Source organism: Corvus cornix, chromosome Z (assembly GCF_000738735.6).
Source record: "Corvus cornix cornix isolate S_Up_H32 chromosome Z, ASM73873v5, whole genome shotgun sequence".
NCBI classification, from domain to species: domain Eukaryota; kingdom Metazoa; phylum Chordata; class Aves; order Passeriformes; family Corvidae; genus Corvus; species Corvus cornix.
In genome coordinates, this window is record NC_046357.1 from 23,551,192 (window position 1) to 23,569,598 (window position 18,407).

An 18,407-nucleotide genomic window follows, 5' to 3' on the forward strand; every position below is an offset into this window, starting at 1 on the left:
AGGGAATCTCTAAACTATAGGTATAATTAAGGTTAGCAAACTCATGGAGGTAGAGGGTGTTCTTTGTTGCGAGAAAGAATAGTAGTTTGTTCTCTTTCACTTGGGTTTTAGTATTTTTTGTGTGTCCAATTTATATTTGCAATTCAAATAGAAGTTGCAGTGGTAAAACATAGGGTACATATCCTTGTGAAAATAGATGAAAGTGACCAGACAAAATACCAGAGTCACAGGTGTTTTTTAGCCTCGCCTTGTGGGGTTGGTATCTGGAACCTACACTGCAGCTTTGATAACTGGTGGTATCTACTTTGTGCTGCCTTTGGAAGCAGTAGTTTGCAACATCAAATATTTGTTAAGTAAAGGAGCTGCATGAGTGATAGGACTCAAGAAATAGAAGACTTTTGCTTATGATTCAGTTTCATGTTTACAGGCTTCAAGATCTGGTGTTGAAATGGGAGAGTTTCAGATAATTCGTTGGATATTACCCTTATCTAAGGAAATTGGCATGTAATGTAAATTTCAAGCAGGCCAGTAACAATCCATGGACATGCAGTCACTACACCTGATGTGTAGTCATTGATGTGTCACACAGTCTGAAAATGCCAGAAATTCTCTTCCATATTATTTTTTAGTGCAGCATACAGTGTTAGGTGGCAAGTCTGTGTTTAACAACAACCGTGGTGTTATTCTGTGATTGCACACCACAATCACCTATTTGCCATATTTTATGGCTTTGTCAGCTCAAAACACAAGCTGTCATATGTTTCCCTGGCTCTGGATTAGCTTAAGAATGACTTTGGTATCCTTGCTTTACTTCAGAATTACCACTTTTGAGGATAAATTAAAGATGGCAATCAGTAATGCCAGAGGCTTGCGGCACCCCTGCTTGCCTATGTCTTTATTCCTTTCATCGTTTGCAGTACATGAACACATATTCCACTCCCATATTCATGGTTGCTTTCCTCATGATTGCCACTGTACATCTGCTAAATTGCTTCTCCCCATTCTTCTGAAGGCAGCTACAAAGAAATAGAGCTGTTGGATAGACAGAGCTAGAAGGTGGAGGCTGAAGAGTAGAAGTTTTTCTGTATGACTGTGCAAAATGCCTCTTTAGTATTACTGAGGTCTGGTAACCAGCAAAGAAGCTGGAACATTTCCTCATTCTCCTTGCTCTGGAAAAAGCCCAGATCATGTAAGAACTAATTGTTTCTGCCTGGATGGTGATTACATATTTTGGTCTGTATTCCGTTTTCAGATCTAAGCTCAGCTCTCATTGCCATTGATAGTTGCAGATGTACATGAGGTCCTTTGCTGAGTTTTCTGCATCAGGAAGCAACAGAAATTAAATACTGAGGTTAAAACTCATTCTTTCAAATGATACCCATCTATTGTAAAAAGTCTTAAGTGTGTGCAAATAGTTAAATAACTATTATCCCATGTAGTTCAGCACCACCAGGTAATTTTCTAAAAATAAAAATATAAAACTGGCTTTTAAGACTTTATGTGGGAATGTCCCTCTTAAAATAGTATTTTGAATTTAATCTGTGATGGCTAATTCTAAAAATACTTTTGAAAACTTCTTCCTTCAGTGGGAGAGAAAATGAGTATAACTGTAGGGCACATGCCAAACTAACAGTGAAGAAATTAATTTATTACTAGGCAAAGGAGAGCATGGAGTAAAAATAGATAAGTACAGTATATGACCCTAATATCAAAGAAAGTAGCAGCCACTTATCTTGGAATATGTCAAGCAGTCTATTATTCAAATCATTCAGCACTGTAACTGGATACAGCTTTTAGAAAACTTTTAACTTCCAAATTCATAGCTGCTGAAAAAGAAATATAGAAAGCATAAATACAAGAATGGTTTTACAGTAATGGCAAAACCTACAAAACCAAAATATTCTTGAATAGAAACTGCACAATTTAATGCTTTGTCCTGTGGCTCATTTGATTTTATCTTCGTGTTTACATACAGTACATTTCCCCCTCATATAAATGCATGCATGCATATTATAGTTTGTTCCAGGGAAAACAAAATTTTCCTGTAATTCATGGATAACCTTCTTCCAACTGGATGCAAAATGTAGTAAATCTGTGTGCGTGCTCCTGCCTTGGTACATGTGGTTCATCTTGAGGTTTAAGTGAACCAGGTAACTGAGGTCACCAGAGGCTTCTGTGGGGATTCTCATGGCATGCGGGCAAGTGACGTCAGAGCTAAGTGCTTGAGAAAACTGCAACTGGCATCAATTAAGTTTCAGATGGATAATTTGCAGGGTCGAAAAATATGTGAAGATGCAGCGCGAATGAAAAACAGGAGGCAAGAGAAAACTATAGGCTGTCAGTATGAAGCAGTTACTGGAAAACACTGGAAATGGGTGTTGTCCCCGAAAGGTGGAGGGTTTAAAGTGAAAAAGGAGGAATGGAAAGCAGAACTCATGACTGACATAAGGACAGGGAGGGTTATAGTCTGCTACAGTAAATAACATTTTGAGCAGAAATGGTGAGAAGAGAGAGAGCAGAACTATGGTAATGGAGAGAAGCCGAAGAAGGGAGTGATCATCTCTTCCTACCTGTCACACAGCTGATGAGAAAAAAAAAGCTAAACCACCTCTTCTTTTCTCATTAGGATTTTAGATGGCAAAAATGTACAAGCAACTACTCTCCTAAATGTTGAGAGCCCTGAGTATGCTGCATAGGATAATTAACTGGTAAAATGACACACGCTTTTATAAATAAGATTTGTGAGAAGGAAATATTTCTCTGGTAGCAAGAAATCTCTTATGGTTCAGAACAGTGTTAGTGCAAGGGAGAACTGACAGGTCAATACGAGCTCTGGTGAGAGAAGTTGGATGAGGAAAAAAGTGTGTGGCTGTATGGGTTGAGTTGAGTAGCATTTGAGGGGAGAAGTTTGTTTCCCTGCCCCAAATAGGATAGCTTGGGGAAAGGTCAAGGGTGACTATGAAAATCTCATGAAAAGTGTATGTACCAAATGAGGGGAAACTCTTGTTGTAGTGGGGAAGTACTTAGAAAAATATTTGGTGCAGCAATATAGACTTGCTATTTATTATTGTGCATATGGTATCAAGGTATAATTGTAGAAGTGGTACTGCTTTACTTACTAAGGTTTTGTTCAATATGTTCAGTGTTTTTTCATGGTAGTAGTTACTACCTGTGGTATGTTTTATTGTTCCCTACTACTTGGCTTCCTGAGAAACTGTTCAGGAAGGGAGGAGTAAATAATCTTGTTTTCTGTTTCATGTCTTCTAAAGAACTTTTGACCAAGATACACTTTGAGAACTTCTTTGGTGTGGTGATGCATGAAGAAGAAATAATAGCTTTTGTCAAAAGTCAAGGTCAAGCTGCAGACCTGTCATATCAGGGGATAAATACATTTAATTTTAAAGTGAGTACAGACTTAGAGAATTCTTTGAGAAATAGTAAACATGAACTCGCTCAGTATTTAACTAAAGATATTTTCAGACTGGGAGAACACTTTAAATGGTATTTTATTTCTAAGTCGTTGACATAGTCTTTAGAGGGGAAGACTTTCTTAGGATTTAGGTGGCTTTGTCCATTTAGGCTGTTTGTAGTTTCACTTTAATGAATCTTAAGACTGACTCTGAAGTGTATTCTTTTCCTGTTTGAAGCATCTCTGCTTAGAAGTACTGTGGACATGAAGGTTGCAATAATGGGTTGTATAATGGCTCTAGTCTGGTATGCATTTTGCAAGAAAGGTTAGCATGTGTTTTAAGAATTTCAAAATCCTACAGTAGAGAAATAAATAGTAGTTCTTCCAAATAGTTATTGGCATGCACTGAACTTCATGGGACTTTTTTGCTGCTTTGCGAGCAGCAATTATTCTTTAACTATATGCATTTGTCATTCATATAAGCTCTGGTCTGAGCTTCCTTACCTCAGGAATGGCTGCATCATAAGAAACATTAACTTGTTATTGTCATGAAAGAGATATAGTGCAACCACTTATGATAGCAGCAGATGGTGGGCAGTGGTGGTCTTCTGCCCATTGTTCTCAGGCAGATTTTGATCAACTACCACTGTTTTTCAAATAATTAGTTTTGCCTTTCTGTAAGTATATCCATACCCTCTTAAGGATGCTTGTAAAATTTTTTACTCAGGCAAAAGAGGATGCTTTTAAATCAGCTTTCAATGTTAGCCACATCTTCTGTTCTATCATGTTTTTGTAGTTTTGTGTTAAGATAACACAAGCATATGATAGTGTTTTATTATTTTTATAGCTTACCATCTGCCCTCTTTGTTTTTTTAGCTTCCTATAATAAATGTCTTATCCCTTTGCTGTTTCATCACAAGAGAACTTTTTCCTGTGTATTCAGTGTTTTCATTATACTTCTGAAGCCCATGTTTTTATATACAGATTGAATTTCGGAAGGTTTGTTGTGGGGAGGTGAAGGGCGAAAGTGTGCCACAAAACAGCCTACATGTATCCTATTCCTCCGTGTGCTTATAACTTTGCTTGTGTTGTTGACCACAACTGCACATTAGCAGAGATATTTTTGCAGTTCTGCAGTTTTCTCTTCAGCTTAATTGTGAAGATGTTTTTTTTTTCCATGTGGAACAGCCTCTGCTGTGCCCTACAAGATTTGTAACTGGCATAAAGCATAATGGAAACCATGTTCCACAATATATGTTAGTAGGGTACCCAGAAAAGTTTGTACATATGGAGCAAATGAAAAGGCATAGTCTTAAATTTAGGAGTTAAAAAATAACTTTGTCTAAGTGCCGCCCAAAATTCAGCTATGTGGCTGATTAGGTGTGACTGATGCTTGTGGGAAGGCATTGTGGTCCAGTGGATACAGAACTGGGTGTTACATATGGAAAATTAGTTCTATTTTTGGCTTACTACTTGCTGTGTGATCTGGAGGGAGTATCTTAATCTTTTGGTTTTCCATTTGAAAAATGAGGATAAATAATAATGCTTACTCACCTTGGGAAAGCACTTGGAAATCTACAAATGAATGTAGCTACTCACCAGCAGATATTAACTATTGCCAAGCTAGAAGAAAAAATGAAACAAAGACTCCCACATACTTATTTTTATTTTTTTGTTCATGTAAAATTGCTTTGTAGGAGGGTGTTCTTAAATTTGTTACATGGAATATGTGTTGCATCAGATGTTTGAAAGCTATACTGTCCTTTCAGAAATTGCTTCCACATACTTCTAAAAATGTTAGCTTGAAAGAAAAAAAAATCTGCTTTGACACTACTTTGTCATTTCACCTCTGTTCTTTACTTATAAATCCATTTACAAGTATTTGTGATACTTAATTATGTTTAAACCTTAAAAATACACATCTCATGTTTATTAAATGCATTCATTCTTAACAAAATCTGTACTTCAAAATCTCCAACTTATTTTCTTCAAATAAATTAGAGAATTTTATTTGGAAGCTCAAACAAGATGTTTGTTCTGAATCAGGAATAAGTTTCTGATACAAGACTTTGGACCAAATAATTGTATGCTCCATCTGAGAGGTATATATGTATAATATAATTTATTTAATTGATTACTGTGTGGTTCAGTACTACATATTCTCCAGAATGTGTCCTTATTTTTGCTTACATATATATGCTATAAATGAGGTACTATTTGTAATTATATAAATATAATGTACAAGTAATTAGCAACTTGTATATTAATGTAATTGTATTCTGAATAACCAAGTCACTGATTAACAGTAATGCTCTTGATTCAGAGCTATTTTGCTGTTTTATTACCTTTGAGTTACAAAGAATGACCCAGCATTCAAATGTTGTATTTAAAAATAAAATGCCAAAATGGCAAAGTAAAGTGGAATTGCAATATTAAAGTCTTATTTATAAAATAGAAATTAAATTGTGGGGATATTGCAGAAAAGCAGCTCTATTAAATAAGTTACCGTGAGGAGGCCTTTGATCATTTTTTGCCTTCTGTTAAAAGTCAGTACTATCCTTAAAACAAATCCAACTTTTTTCTTCTTAATATATAATTAGATGCTTAGTCCTATGGCAGAGTTTAAAATAATGCTTCTTTTTCTTTCCACCATGAAAAATACGTAAATTGTGCTCCTTAAACTAGGGATGTGAGCAGGATTGGTGCCAGGTGTTTAGAAACAGGCATGTGTGATGCATGATGATGATTCCTTAAGTTATTCTTTAAATGTGTATTGTGGTAATGTGTGTAAAACAGAGTGTGTCTTTATGCGTGTTATGCTATGTAACTCAGACAGAAGAGAGAGGTAACCTAAGCTGTATTTTTCTTTTACTTTGTCAATAAATGTAGCTCTTAAAAATTTCAACCACATCTTTCTAAGGTAACATTTACCTCCTCACATCTTTAGCATCTATCAGACATGACATGGGACATATTCATTGACCCTAAAAATTTTCATCAGTCTCATGCACTGGAAGGGGGCAGCCCCAGCCAGACAAGAGGCTCATTTCAATTTTAACGGCTGTAATTAAAGGTTAATTCACTGAGTCAGGATTAACGAGGAAAGTACAAATGATAGGCAAGCAGCTGCCTTTATAATACAGGATTAGAACAATGCAATTACAATAAGAATTAGAAAAAATCAACTTCCTGAAAAGGTTCTGTAATGAATTACTGCATTTCTCTGTTCTTAATTGTGGTACTTTAACATGAAGACTCTGAGCAGCACATTTTTTTTTGTTGTTGTTGTACTAACAGTTGATCAACAGTGTGTCTAATAAGATGGTATGCCAACCACAGTGACAGCAACTGTTATATTGATAAATTTAATACTGTGCTCTACTGAAAGCCTTCAGACTTACTAGTATATTGCAGCTATATATGCTAGACACATAGATGACTGCTTTGAACATTGCCATTAGATTTATTTCTCTTATTCTTTTGCAGTTGCTTGTTTAAGACTATTTCTTTAAATAACCTGAAAAATGTGTTGTATTTTACAAAACACTGAGAAGTTTCTGTTTACGTTATTCCTACTAGAATTTATGAGAAATTCTAAACAAATAAAAATGAAAAATTTATCTGACAAATAATTCTAGTTTATAAATCAGTATATATCAGACGCACTCTGACTTCAACATCCTATTGTAACTAAGTGTATGCTGTCGTTGCATTAATTGGTATAATTTAGAAGTTGGTATAATTCCTGCTTTCAGGTGGTCCCATCTTGTGCAGTGCCAAGTATATGGGTACATTGGAAATGCAAAAATACTTTGCAAAGTTCTGATCGCCTCTAGGAGTTTCCTTGAAAATTTCTGACTTGTAGGTAAATATATCAAATAGAAACAGCTTTGTAATAAGGGAAAAACAAGTAGCATTTGGAAACAAAATATTAAACTACTCTGTTATTTCTTAAATTTGAAGCAGTGAATAATTTTGCCCAAATAAATTATCAAAATTATCTCTATATGCAAATAAGTAGTCTGGAATTTCTCAGACACTCCTGTTCTGAATTGCTGTTTTAGAGTCTATTCACTTCTATTTTCCCTTCAATTCAAAGATCCACCTTCTCTAGGTATATTTAATAATTTCTATGCTTACTGCTTATTTAAAACTTGGCAAGTATATGCCACCATATGTTCTTGAATATTCAAAAGATAATATTTTAAAAAGGCAGTCAGGACACTACTTTGAAAACGGAAGTTTCATGAATGAACTGTGTGTTTATATCAGTCACTTTAGAGTTACGCTGAAATACGCTGAAATATACCCAGATATTATTACTTTAGACCTAAAAATCCAGCAGTATTTTCTTGGAAATTAATATTAACATGGAAATATTTGAAAATTATGTGGTTTATGTTATACAAAACTATAACCGTACTGTCTTTTGATACTAAACAGTAATATTGATATGGATCTTCTTTATAAAACTTACTTATGTGTTTAACAGTAGTTAAAGAATGTTTTATGTCTATAGGTTGAAAGTATATTGTATAACAATGGTATTTAGTTTATTCTAGGCATTTTCTGGCTAAAAATCTGGGCCAGAATGCGTTTCCAACAATATTTTGACATTAAAAGCTCCAAGAAAGCTCTTTTTGGTGAGGGCAGTTGATAACTTTTCATTCATAATTAGCTCATAGAGAACCGAGAGACATTTCAGGGAAATTGAACTGTCAGTGGGTAGAAACAAGCATTTGACCTCATCACATTGAGTGGGGCCCATCATAATTTGTTCATTTGGTGCCCATCAGCCCAGCCTCATCTCTCATACGGCACCTCGCTGACCTTCCCTCTCCAATTCCACTCAGTTCAGCTTTAATTATGACTCTGCAGACCCGAAGAAATATTGCAGCTTGCTCTCAAAAACCCTGAACTGCCACTCACCAAAAGATTGGTTTTTAACAGGTAATAAATGCCCAAAGGAAATGGTGCTGTGTCCCACACAGAGTAAAGCTGGAGTGGGGGGAGCAGTGTTGTTATTTTTTTTGAGGTATTCCTGCCTCTCGGTTGTCACTTTCCCAGTGAAAATTTTATTTCTTACAGAGAGCAGAAGACCGTCTCCAGTACTATAGGAATGGTTTGGGTTTGGCATTTTTAATCTTCTTTTTGAGACTAAAAGGAAGTTTTACTTGATCTGCTAACCCAGAACTGTAATAAAGTAGCCAAATATTATTAAAAATCTGAAAATAATAATTAAAGAAAAAGTGGTTTGTGTGGGAGGGTTTTGTTTGGTTGGTTTTGTTTTTAAATGATGGTTACTGGAAAGCTCTAAAACTTAGTCTGACGCCTGGAAAGTGATTTTCTTCTGTGATAGGAAGTTAACTAAGACTCTCTTCTCACCATTGGCAAATTTTACTGTAGAAGTGAAATTATAATGTGAACAATTTAAATGTGTGACAATTGCAGAGGAGCTTTGGTTTGCCAGTTTACTGGGCAAGTGTTATTTAATAGTTTTGCCAAGTAAACTGTTAGCGCAAGATCTGTGGGAAGAAAATACAAATTGCTACTGATTTTAAATGTGCAGTTCCATCTTAAAAGAATGTTCCCATGAATTTCTGAGCAAATAAAAATATTCAAAACTACAGTACTAGAGAGTGTATCCTTGTGGTGAATGTTAAACTGTCAGCAGGATTTTCAGGTCATTTGACAAAAAGGATACAGGTGCTGTAGCTAGCAGTGAAGGTGACTGCTAGTTTCATCAATCACTTTGCCTTTCTTTAAGTTGATACATAATGGACCCCTTCAATCAGCTTCCTTGTTCTTTGTCACTTGTTTAGGAAGAAGAAAAAAGAGGGTAGAAGGGCTGGACTTTAAAGTCAAGGTTATAAAATGAATCGTTACTTATTTACACAGGATAAGGAGGATAAGTCAGCGTGAGGAGGGGCTCTTCATAAAATGTCGAGTTTGTCAATGGGTGATAATATGCAGTTTGAAGCTTCGTGCAGACCTTGAGCAGTGACAGTAGTTGTCAAAGCAGTGATTCTGAACCAGAATTTAAAATTAAGACATTGTTTAGTGACAGAGACACGGCATGTGCCAGCAAATGTGCTAATCAGTGTTCTCTTTATTTTCAGAGGGTCACAGTAAATGATGATCCAATGACAAAGTTTGTTTACCGCAAAACAAGAATTTTAATAGAATGTGAATTTATATATCACCTAGAATGCTGTCAGTATAAGTTTATGTAACCCACATTAAATATACGTAATAGTCAATTCAGCTTTATTCCAACTGTATGCCTCGCACATTACTTTTTTGAAGTGTGCAGAAAGAATTATATTTTAAACTGTCTATGCAATAGCTGTTCAGCAAGTTATAATATTTCAATTTCCCTGTATCTTACATAAAATTGATAAACATAGAAAACTGAGTTTTCTGATGTTAACACTTCTTACACTTCATCTGCAGGACAGCATTGTGAGATTATGATGAGTATTTTGAGGACTATACATCAGAATAGGAAGGAAAATTTTGAGCTTTTAGGTGGAAATTATTAAAAATACAACTTCTCATTGTCTCTGCATTCAAAGACTCCTGCTATTATACCAAATATTCTTTAGAAGCCTCCTTCCTTCATCTACATCTACGAATTGTGTGTGGGCTTTTTTAAATGACTGATTATAGCTTTGGATTTTTGTACTGAGGAATGACTCTCAAAAACCATAGGGGTTCTTTATCATTTTAAATTATGCCATTCCAGTTCCACATATATTTAACTATCCAGAGACTCTGTAAGCCTTGAAATTAAATTCTACCTGTTAAATATAGATGCAAATAGAAGTAAATGCTTTTCAACTAATAAAATGTCTTGATCTCTGAAATTTTGAATTTCTTTTAGCTTGGCATACTTGAAAAAGTAAATAACCAGGTTTTGGTTGATGCATGTAGGACTGCATCTTGTCACTTTTACTTGAAGAGTCACCATGACATGGAATGAAGCACCTGGTGTTCAAATTATAATACTGATATTTTTGTCCAAAAATGTTAAGAATAAAACTTTTTCAAAAAAACAAATATTGGGTCATTGAAAGTAAAAGCTAAGCATGGGGCTAACTCCACCAGTGGAGAGATGTTACTGCTGCTAGGCCATATCTTCCCTGTTGTGCACTAGTAGTATGTTGCCACATGACTTGTAGGCTAGCAGTACAAGGTAAGTAAATTCAAGGACATTGCAGTTGTTAAAATAGGGTGACTTGGAATCTTTCAAATTATGTCAATGCAGATGCATTTTAATGTGCTCTAGAAGTTCTTGCTAACAGTTGCAGGAAGGGGATACCCTCCATTATGCACCGCCAAACGTGTTGAAATTGTTTTTAAAAAGGTTGGTAAGCAATGTGCCATTGTGTTCTCAAATCAGAATGATTTGGAAATGTTTTCAGCCCTCTTGTGCTATTGGAGGCTATTGGAGAGACAGAAGGAAGACTCTTTAAAAGGCTGTTGAACAGTGCTATGATTAAACACTGTGTCATCAGAGAGATGAGTTTTTAAAAGCTTGCTTTAGTCCAGACTTCCACCTTATTTTTACATGCTTTTCTCCTAATGGCTTCGTGAACAGGGCCTTGGCATACTAAGACTAAAAAAGTAGTTCTAGAACGTTAGTACTTAATATTGGTTTCTGTGCAGTTGATAAAAATTTTCATTTTTAACTTTTGTTCACTTGGGTTAAGAAACATTTCCATCTTTATATGGTTGCAAGTGTTGCTTGTTGTTTCTAGTCTCTGGCATCTATGTTCTTGATTTGAAGATGACAGAAGAATGGGGGAAAGGCACATTTGTAAGAATTCTAAAAAAGATCTTTCAGTTGCATAGTGCAAGTTAGGAATTCATGACTGCAAAAGGAGGTTTGTGTAAAACTTTACTATTATTACTTTGGAATGTTTTATGAAAAAATGTACAAAAATCATTCTAATGTTTACACTGAAGGACCTTTGTAACACCAGCAGCATTAGAATGTATGCTTGCTATGTGAATCATAAATTTGAACTACTATGAAATACATTTGTGTACTAAAAGATGTTTTAAAATGGACTAAATTTTAATAAATGGTCATTGTTACAGTCTTCCTGCTCCTGCATTTATGCTCAGTAAGCTAACAATCTGTCGCAGTCTTAGACAATAGTAGCAGTAATACTCTACATTAGTAGTACCAAGATAATTTCAAAAGTAGATGAGAAAAAGTTACCTACCTAATTTGCTATCAGTCATCAACATAGTTAAGGGTCTTAACCATGGCCACAGCTACTGGATACGTTCAGTGTCTGTGTATGTACAGTGGAGCCTTCATTAGAGACATCTGTAGGGTGAGGTTTTTGACTGCAGCATGCTGTCCTTGGTGTTGCTTACATTGCTCTGAGCAGTGTGGATGGGATCAAGTGGTGTTCCTTCTTATGAGTGTGAGAATAAAGGTCCTTGTGAAGGATGAATATGTCATTTGACACCACAGATTTTGTTTCTGAGTCAAAAAAATAAAAATGTGCTTTTAAATTTAAACAAATGAACTGAAAGTAATTGGTTATAAATAAATCTCTTCATTGCTTAACAGACTACTAATTGTAGTGCATGATTTTTTTTCATGCTTTTTAAGGATGAAAAACAAAGCTTAAGGAAAACAAAACACAGAAAAACTATATGTTAGCATGGCCTCAGGTCAGCTGTAATTTTTTTGCAGTCTAAGGACTATGGATTTGTTTAGGTTAAAATATTATGTGTGTAATTAAATAAAACTTGAAGAAAATTGGCACATCAGTATCATGTATAGGAGATGTAGTGTGGTACACACAGAGATTCTTCTGCATTGAGAAAGTGCTGATGCAGATGTCTATGTGCAGTGAGTTCAGTGCTTATTTCAGGTTTTTGTCCTTGTGAGGGGTCTACTGTGCATTAGGATCATCCTGATAAAAGCCAAAATAACATGTTGCATTCTTCAACAACAATGTAGTGAATGGGATTCAGATATAGTTGTATGAAGGTGGCAAAGATGTAATTTACATTTTGGCATTCATAAATACCTGTAGTAGATTGCAAATATAGTGTAGTAAAGGCAGAATGCACATTGGCTTGTGGGTAATACTGTGTAGAAGTGTTTTGATTATATTATACAGTTATCCTGACACCTGATTTCCTTTTCTGGGGAAGAATTTGAGCTAGATGTTTCTGTTGAAAGGAACCAATATGCAGGAGTTGTTACAGTATAAACCTAACTGTAAGATTATACGTTATGACCAGTAGAGTTCAGTATGTTTTCACTTTAGAGGGCTCCAGAGTGCTGGCTGTGTGCCACAAATCAAAATAATATACTAGAAACCATTTGTAGGAACTTCTTTGAAGTCATTTAGACTCAATGCCAAAATCTATATTAATCCCTCTGAGCAATGTCCACTATTTCAAATTCATAATTAGGATGCAAGGTGAGGCTGACACCTTACTCTGTTTTTCTAACTCCTAAACTACTACAGGTAATCATAGAATCAAAGAATCATTGAGGTTGGAAAAGATCATTGAGTCCAGCTGCAATCCTAACGCTGCCGAGGCCACCACTAAACCATGTCCCAAAGTGCAGTCCTCAGACTTTGCAGTTTAGTGGTCAGTGGAAGAATGGAATCACAAAATTGAAGTAAATTACTTGGTTTTGTATTGCGAGAGTGCCTTTTCCTTGAAAATGACACCTAATGACTAAGTGTTTCATGCTGCTTCATGAAAGTCTCACATATGCATCAGCCACCAGACCATCTGCTTTTCACCTCATAGAAGCATACACAGGACAAAAGGGTAGAAAATTTTGAGGTCTCCCATGCACAAATGTGAATTTCACCAGTTTAAGTGCAGGAATTTTCTGTTAGTATTATTGCAAAAAAAATTTTCCTTGGTATCTGTTAAAGCCCTTTTTGTAGTCCTCTAATGATCTAATGAAGCAGACCTTCTGGGGGAGAATGTATACTTCTGAATTTATACCAAGGTTTGTATCCCATAATTACGTGACTGACTTTAGCCCTTTTTTTATGCTTTTTTAAAAACTAACTTAGTCATGGGAATATTGCCATTTTGTTGCTACTGAACTTCTTTCTTATGTGCTGTTTTAAAAGATTTTACTAATATTTTCATTGGATTATTCGTGTGATTCATTATGCTCAGCAGAAGAAAAAGGCAAAGATGCCAAATCTCAAATAAAACCAGGTGTTATTGTAATAAAAGCTTTAGGCTCTATTATTTATGCAAAATGCAAGCTGTCTCAATGTTCCCCAGTTACACAGAACAGGTGCACACTCCATTTTGAAAGTTCTTGATTAGTCTGGTATGGAATTACTGGAGTTTTCTGCTGTTCATGAACTCCACGTTAAGGCCCAATTCTGGTTCCTTTTTATCATATAGTCATTTTATGCTCAAAGAGCAATACTTTTTATTGATATAGAGTAACTGCAATTCTCTCTAGTTGATTCTGTTTTAAGAAAACCATAGAAAAATCTAAGGGGTATAAAAGTATTAAAAAATGGATAATTTAGTACTACGGAAGATTTTGATCATACCTAGATTCACAGCTTATATCTGTGAGCAGGTGGAAAGCCTGTGGGTAGGAACCAGAGACCGAGGCTGCAAAGGGAATCTTGTGGCTGGGGTTTGCTACAGCCGCCTGACCAAGGGCAGGCCACTGACAAAACCTTGGCTCCAGCCACAGGAGGTGTTGTGCCCGCAGGGTCTTGTCCTGCGGGGGAACTCAGCCACCCTAGCAGCTGTTGGGAAAGTAGCTCAGAGGGCTGTAGGCAATCCAGGAGACTCCTGGAATGCATGGAGGATAACTTCCTGACCAGGTGATAGACAGCCCTGCCAGAGGGAATGTGTTCCAGGATCTGTTGGTCACCAGTGCCGGTGAGCTAACTGGGACACCCAAGACTGGAGGCAGCCTGGGCAGCAGGGATCATGCCCTGGTGGAGTGTGCGGTCCTGAGGGATATGGGTTGGGTAAGGAGTAAAAGTTGGCTCTTGAACTTTAGGAAAGCAGCTTCCAGTCCTTTGGGAACCTAGTCAGTGGGATCCCTTGACAGACTGCCCTCAGGGACAAGGGAGTAGAAGAGAGCTGGCAGATCTTTAAGGAACTCTGCCATAGAGTGTAAGAGCTGGCAATCCCCAGGAGCAAGGAATCAGACACGGAGGGCAAGAGATAGGCATGGCTGAGTAAGAACTTGCTGGTGAAAATTGAGGGAAAGAAGCAAATGCACAGGCAGTGGAAACTGGGACAAGTGACCTAGGAACTGTTTAGAGATGAAGCACAGCTGTGTAAGGAGGGGGTGAGGAAGGCCAAGACAAGAAAACTGGAACTGAAGCTGGCAAGGGACACAAAGAATAATGGGAAGGGCTTCTAAAGGTATGTTAACCGGGAAAGGAAGGTCAAAGAAGGAGTACCCCCTCTGATAAACAACACTGGAAAACTGTTAGCAGACAAAGAGAAGGCTGAGTACTTAACAGCTTAACAGCTTTTGTCTCAGTCTTCAATGGGAAACTCTTCCCACACCTCTTGACTGGATGGATAACAGGGTGAGGACTGGTAGAGCAAAGTCCCTCCTGCTGTAAGAGAAGTGTGTGACCACCTGAGGAACCTGAAGGAGATGCATCCCAGAGTCCTGATGTAGTTGCCAACCCACTCTCCATGACATTTGAAAAGTCATGGCAGTTAGGGCAAGTCCCAGGTGACTGGAAAATGGAAAACATGGTGTCCATCTTCAAGAAGAGACAAAAGGAAAACCCTGGGAACTACTGACCTGTCAGCCTCACCTCTGTGCCTGGGAAGATGATGGAACAGATCCTCCTGGAGGCTGTGCTAAGGCTTGTGGGGGATGGGAAAGTGGTTTGGAGCAGCCATCATGCTTGCAGGAATGGCAAATCCTGTCTGACCAAGCTAGTGGCTTTCTATGATGGAGTGATGCATATGTGGACAGGGGAAGGGTTTCAGATGTCATTTTTCTGAACTTCTGTAAAGCCTTTGACACAGTTCACCACAAGTGGGAGAAGCTGGGATAAGGGGAGGAGGCTGGGGTAATGGAAATACCATCACAAGGGGGCAGACTGGGATCAGATGCAGTGTGAGGATCCAGGGATGACATGGGATAAGGGAACAAGTAGAATTCCCCTGCCTTTTTTGGGCCCTCTTCATCCTGCCCTCCTGCTCTCCCTGTTTTGCTTCCCCTTCTGTCTAATTGGAGAGATGGATTTGATGAGTGGAATGTTAGATGGGTAAGAAAGTGTTTGGATGGCCACATCCAGAGGGTGGTGTTCAGTGTCTGAGAGTCCTGATGGACATCAGTGACAAAGTGGTGTCCCTCAGACACTAGTGTTATTTAATAGCTTAATTAATGACATAGACAAAGGGATCAAATGCACCCTCTGCAAATTTGCAGATGATACCAAGTGAAGGGTACAGTTGCTACACCTGAGGAACAGGATGCCAGAGGCACATGGACAAGTTCTAGGAGGGAGCCCATGGGAATCTCACTAAGTTTACCAAGGCAAAGTGCAAGGTGCTGCACCTGGATCAGAGCAACCCTGGTATCAGCACAGGCTGGGGGATGGACAGATCAGAGCAGCCCTGCCCAGAAGGACTTGGGGGTGCTGGTGGCTGAGAGGCTGGACATGACCCAGCCATGGGCACTCACAGCCCAGAGAGCCAAACGTGTCCTGGGCTGCATCCAAAGCAGCGCGGCCAGCAGGGCCAGGGAGGGGATTCTGCCCCTCTGCTCTGCTCTGCTGGGACCCCACCTGCAGTGCTGCATCCAGCTCTGGGGTCCCAGCACGGGAAGGACATGGAGATGTTGGAGCGAGTCCAGAGGAGGTCAACAAGAGGAATAGAGGGGAATGGAATACCTCACCTATGAGAAAAGGTTGGAAAAGGGAGAGCTTTGGAGTGACTTAATTGCAGCCTTCTGGTACCTGAAGGCAGCCTACCAGAAAGATGGAGAAGGACTTTTTACAAGAGCATGTAGTGACAGGATAAGGGGGATGGCTTCAAACTGAAAGAGTGCAGGTTTAGATTAGATATTGGGAAGAAATTCTGTTCTGTGAGGATGCTGAGCAGGTTGTCCAGTCAAGCTGTGAATACTCCATCCCTGGCAGTGTTCAAAGCCAGGTTGGATGGAGCTCTGAGCAACCTGATCCAGTGAAGGGCGTGCTACCCATGGCAGGGGTGTTAAAACTTGATGATCTTTTTGGTCCATTCCAACCCAAGCCATTCAATGAGCACATGATTCTTCTTGAAAGGATGATTTGAGACCATACAAATATTACAGTAAAAAAAAAAGGCAGAGAAACAATTTTGGCAGCTTTACAGAGGCAGACTATGGGCAGCATAATAAAAGTGGTCTTTTGCTTGAGATTCATCTCTGGATGATTTAAAAATCAGTGAAGCTATTTGAGCAGTTTGGGGTTTTATTTCTTTTGGTTTTTATTTTCCTTGCAAGGTTTTGGAGAAAAAAGTATTTATCAATATCAAAATCAAGTAAGAATTTTTGAAACTCATATTCTAATGTCTGAAATTGTCTAAAATCACTGACAGTTTAAAGATACAATCATTAATATGGTAATTTTCAATTAGCCTCATTGACATGTTAATAATTAAGGAAAGTGTAGAGCCTAAAAGCTGGTGACAATGCAAAAAGAAGGGAGTTAGGATATATTAGAAATTGAAGGCGTTCCTAGCAGACATGGCTTTTAGAAGGTATTTAGTAGATGTAGGGCAACTAAACATACCTTTGGTGGAAAATGTTTTCCAGAATTCAGCATGATGTCCTTGAGTGTCTGTATGTCTAGATAAATTAGCCCAAATTGAATGATGGTATCCAGTTGCTTTTCTTAGATTGTACATAATAGGAGCTAGCTTGCTTGTTTGGTTTCCTTGCTCCCTGTCGGAGGGATTCTATCATTACTTTGGCAATCCAGAGTATTGTGATTTAGGGGTGCTGTAATGTTGGTATTTCCAGCAGCCTTTTGAAATAATGCAGACTAGGATGCTGACATTCTTTGCTTGCATTTTTTTTTACCTTTTTATGAATTATTAGTTATTTTTGTAAGAGCTGTAAAAGGGAGACATTGCCTTGGGACTGTGAGTAATATATAACTATTAATTGTGCAAAAGATCATGTTTCCTGCCAGTAGTTGAATTTTATTTTTCTGATTTTCCATCTTTCTTATAATAGTATAAAATTATAGTTAAGTTGCTCTCATTGCTTCAGTTGAAAGATCATGTAAATGTGGCTGTGCTATGTGATAGCCCTTCTCCTCTTAGCTGTTGCAGAGTTACTGGAGCATAGCCTCACCATGAGTGTGAGAGAGGTTATAGATCGCACAGCTCAGTAGGTAATTCTTGGATTATGTCATGGATATTGCCAGTAGGAGGATTACTTAGATTAAATGATGTCGTATGCTTTAACAGGATGTAAATTAGAGGAATAGAATTATAATTTTCATCACCCTTAGAAGCAAATATTTTTTCCCAATAATATATGTTTTATCCAAATATGTATATATGTTTATGAATTAGGATCAAGAATTAATCTGTGTTCATTATTGCAGGATTTTTAAACTAAGGAACAAATACAAAAGAAAACAAATAGAATTTTGTGTCAGTAGTAATGGTAGTATTGGTAATAACAATGCTTCTTTAAGGTCCCTCCCAGCCCAAACCATTCTGATTCTTTGGTGATTCTATGGTACTTCGTACAGGAGTGTATGTCCACCTCTGTTTTCTGTAGTAGGTTTAATAAGCCATGTAGTGCTTCTTATTTTAAATAATTATGGAAAATAGTTTTTTGTATTGATGTAAGCTTAATTAATAAGGACTTACTGAGCTTGCAAAAAGAAACATGTTGCTATTGGGAGGATTCTGTGGTTTGTGACTAATCAGCTCAGTTGTGATAAGAAAAGCCAGAACTACTACTATCAGTGATCTTACACTTTTCACATTTTTTCCC

General features: G+C 37.5%; 1 protein-coding gene across 4 annotated transcripts in view; it reads left to right on the forward strand.

Moving 5' to 3' along the window:
• The window catches only part of AP3B1 (adaptor related protein complex 3 subunit beta 1), a 155,105-nt gene that overhangs the window by 99,946 nt on the left and 36,752 nt on the right, over positions 1-18,407 (forward strand). The window lies entirely within an intron of this gene.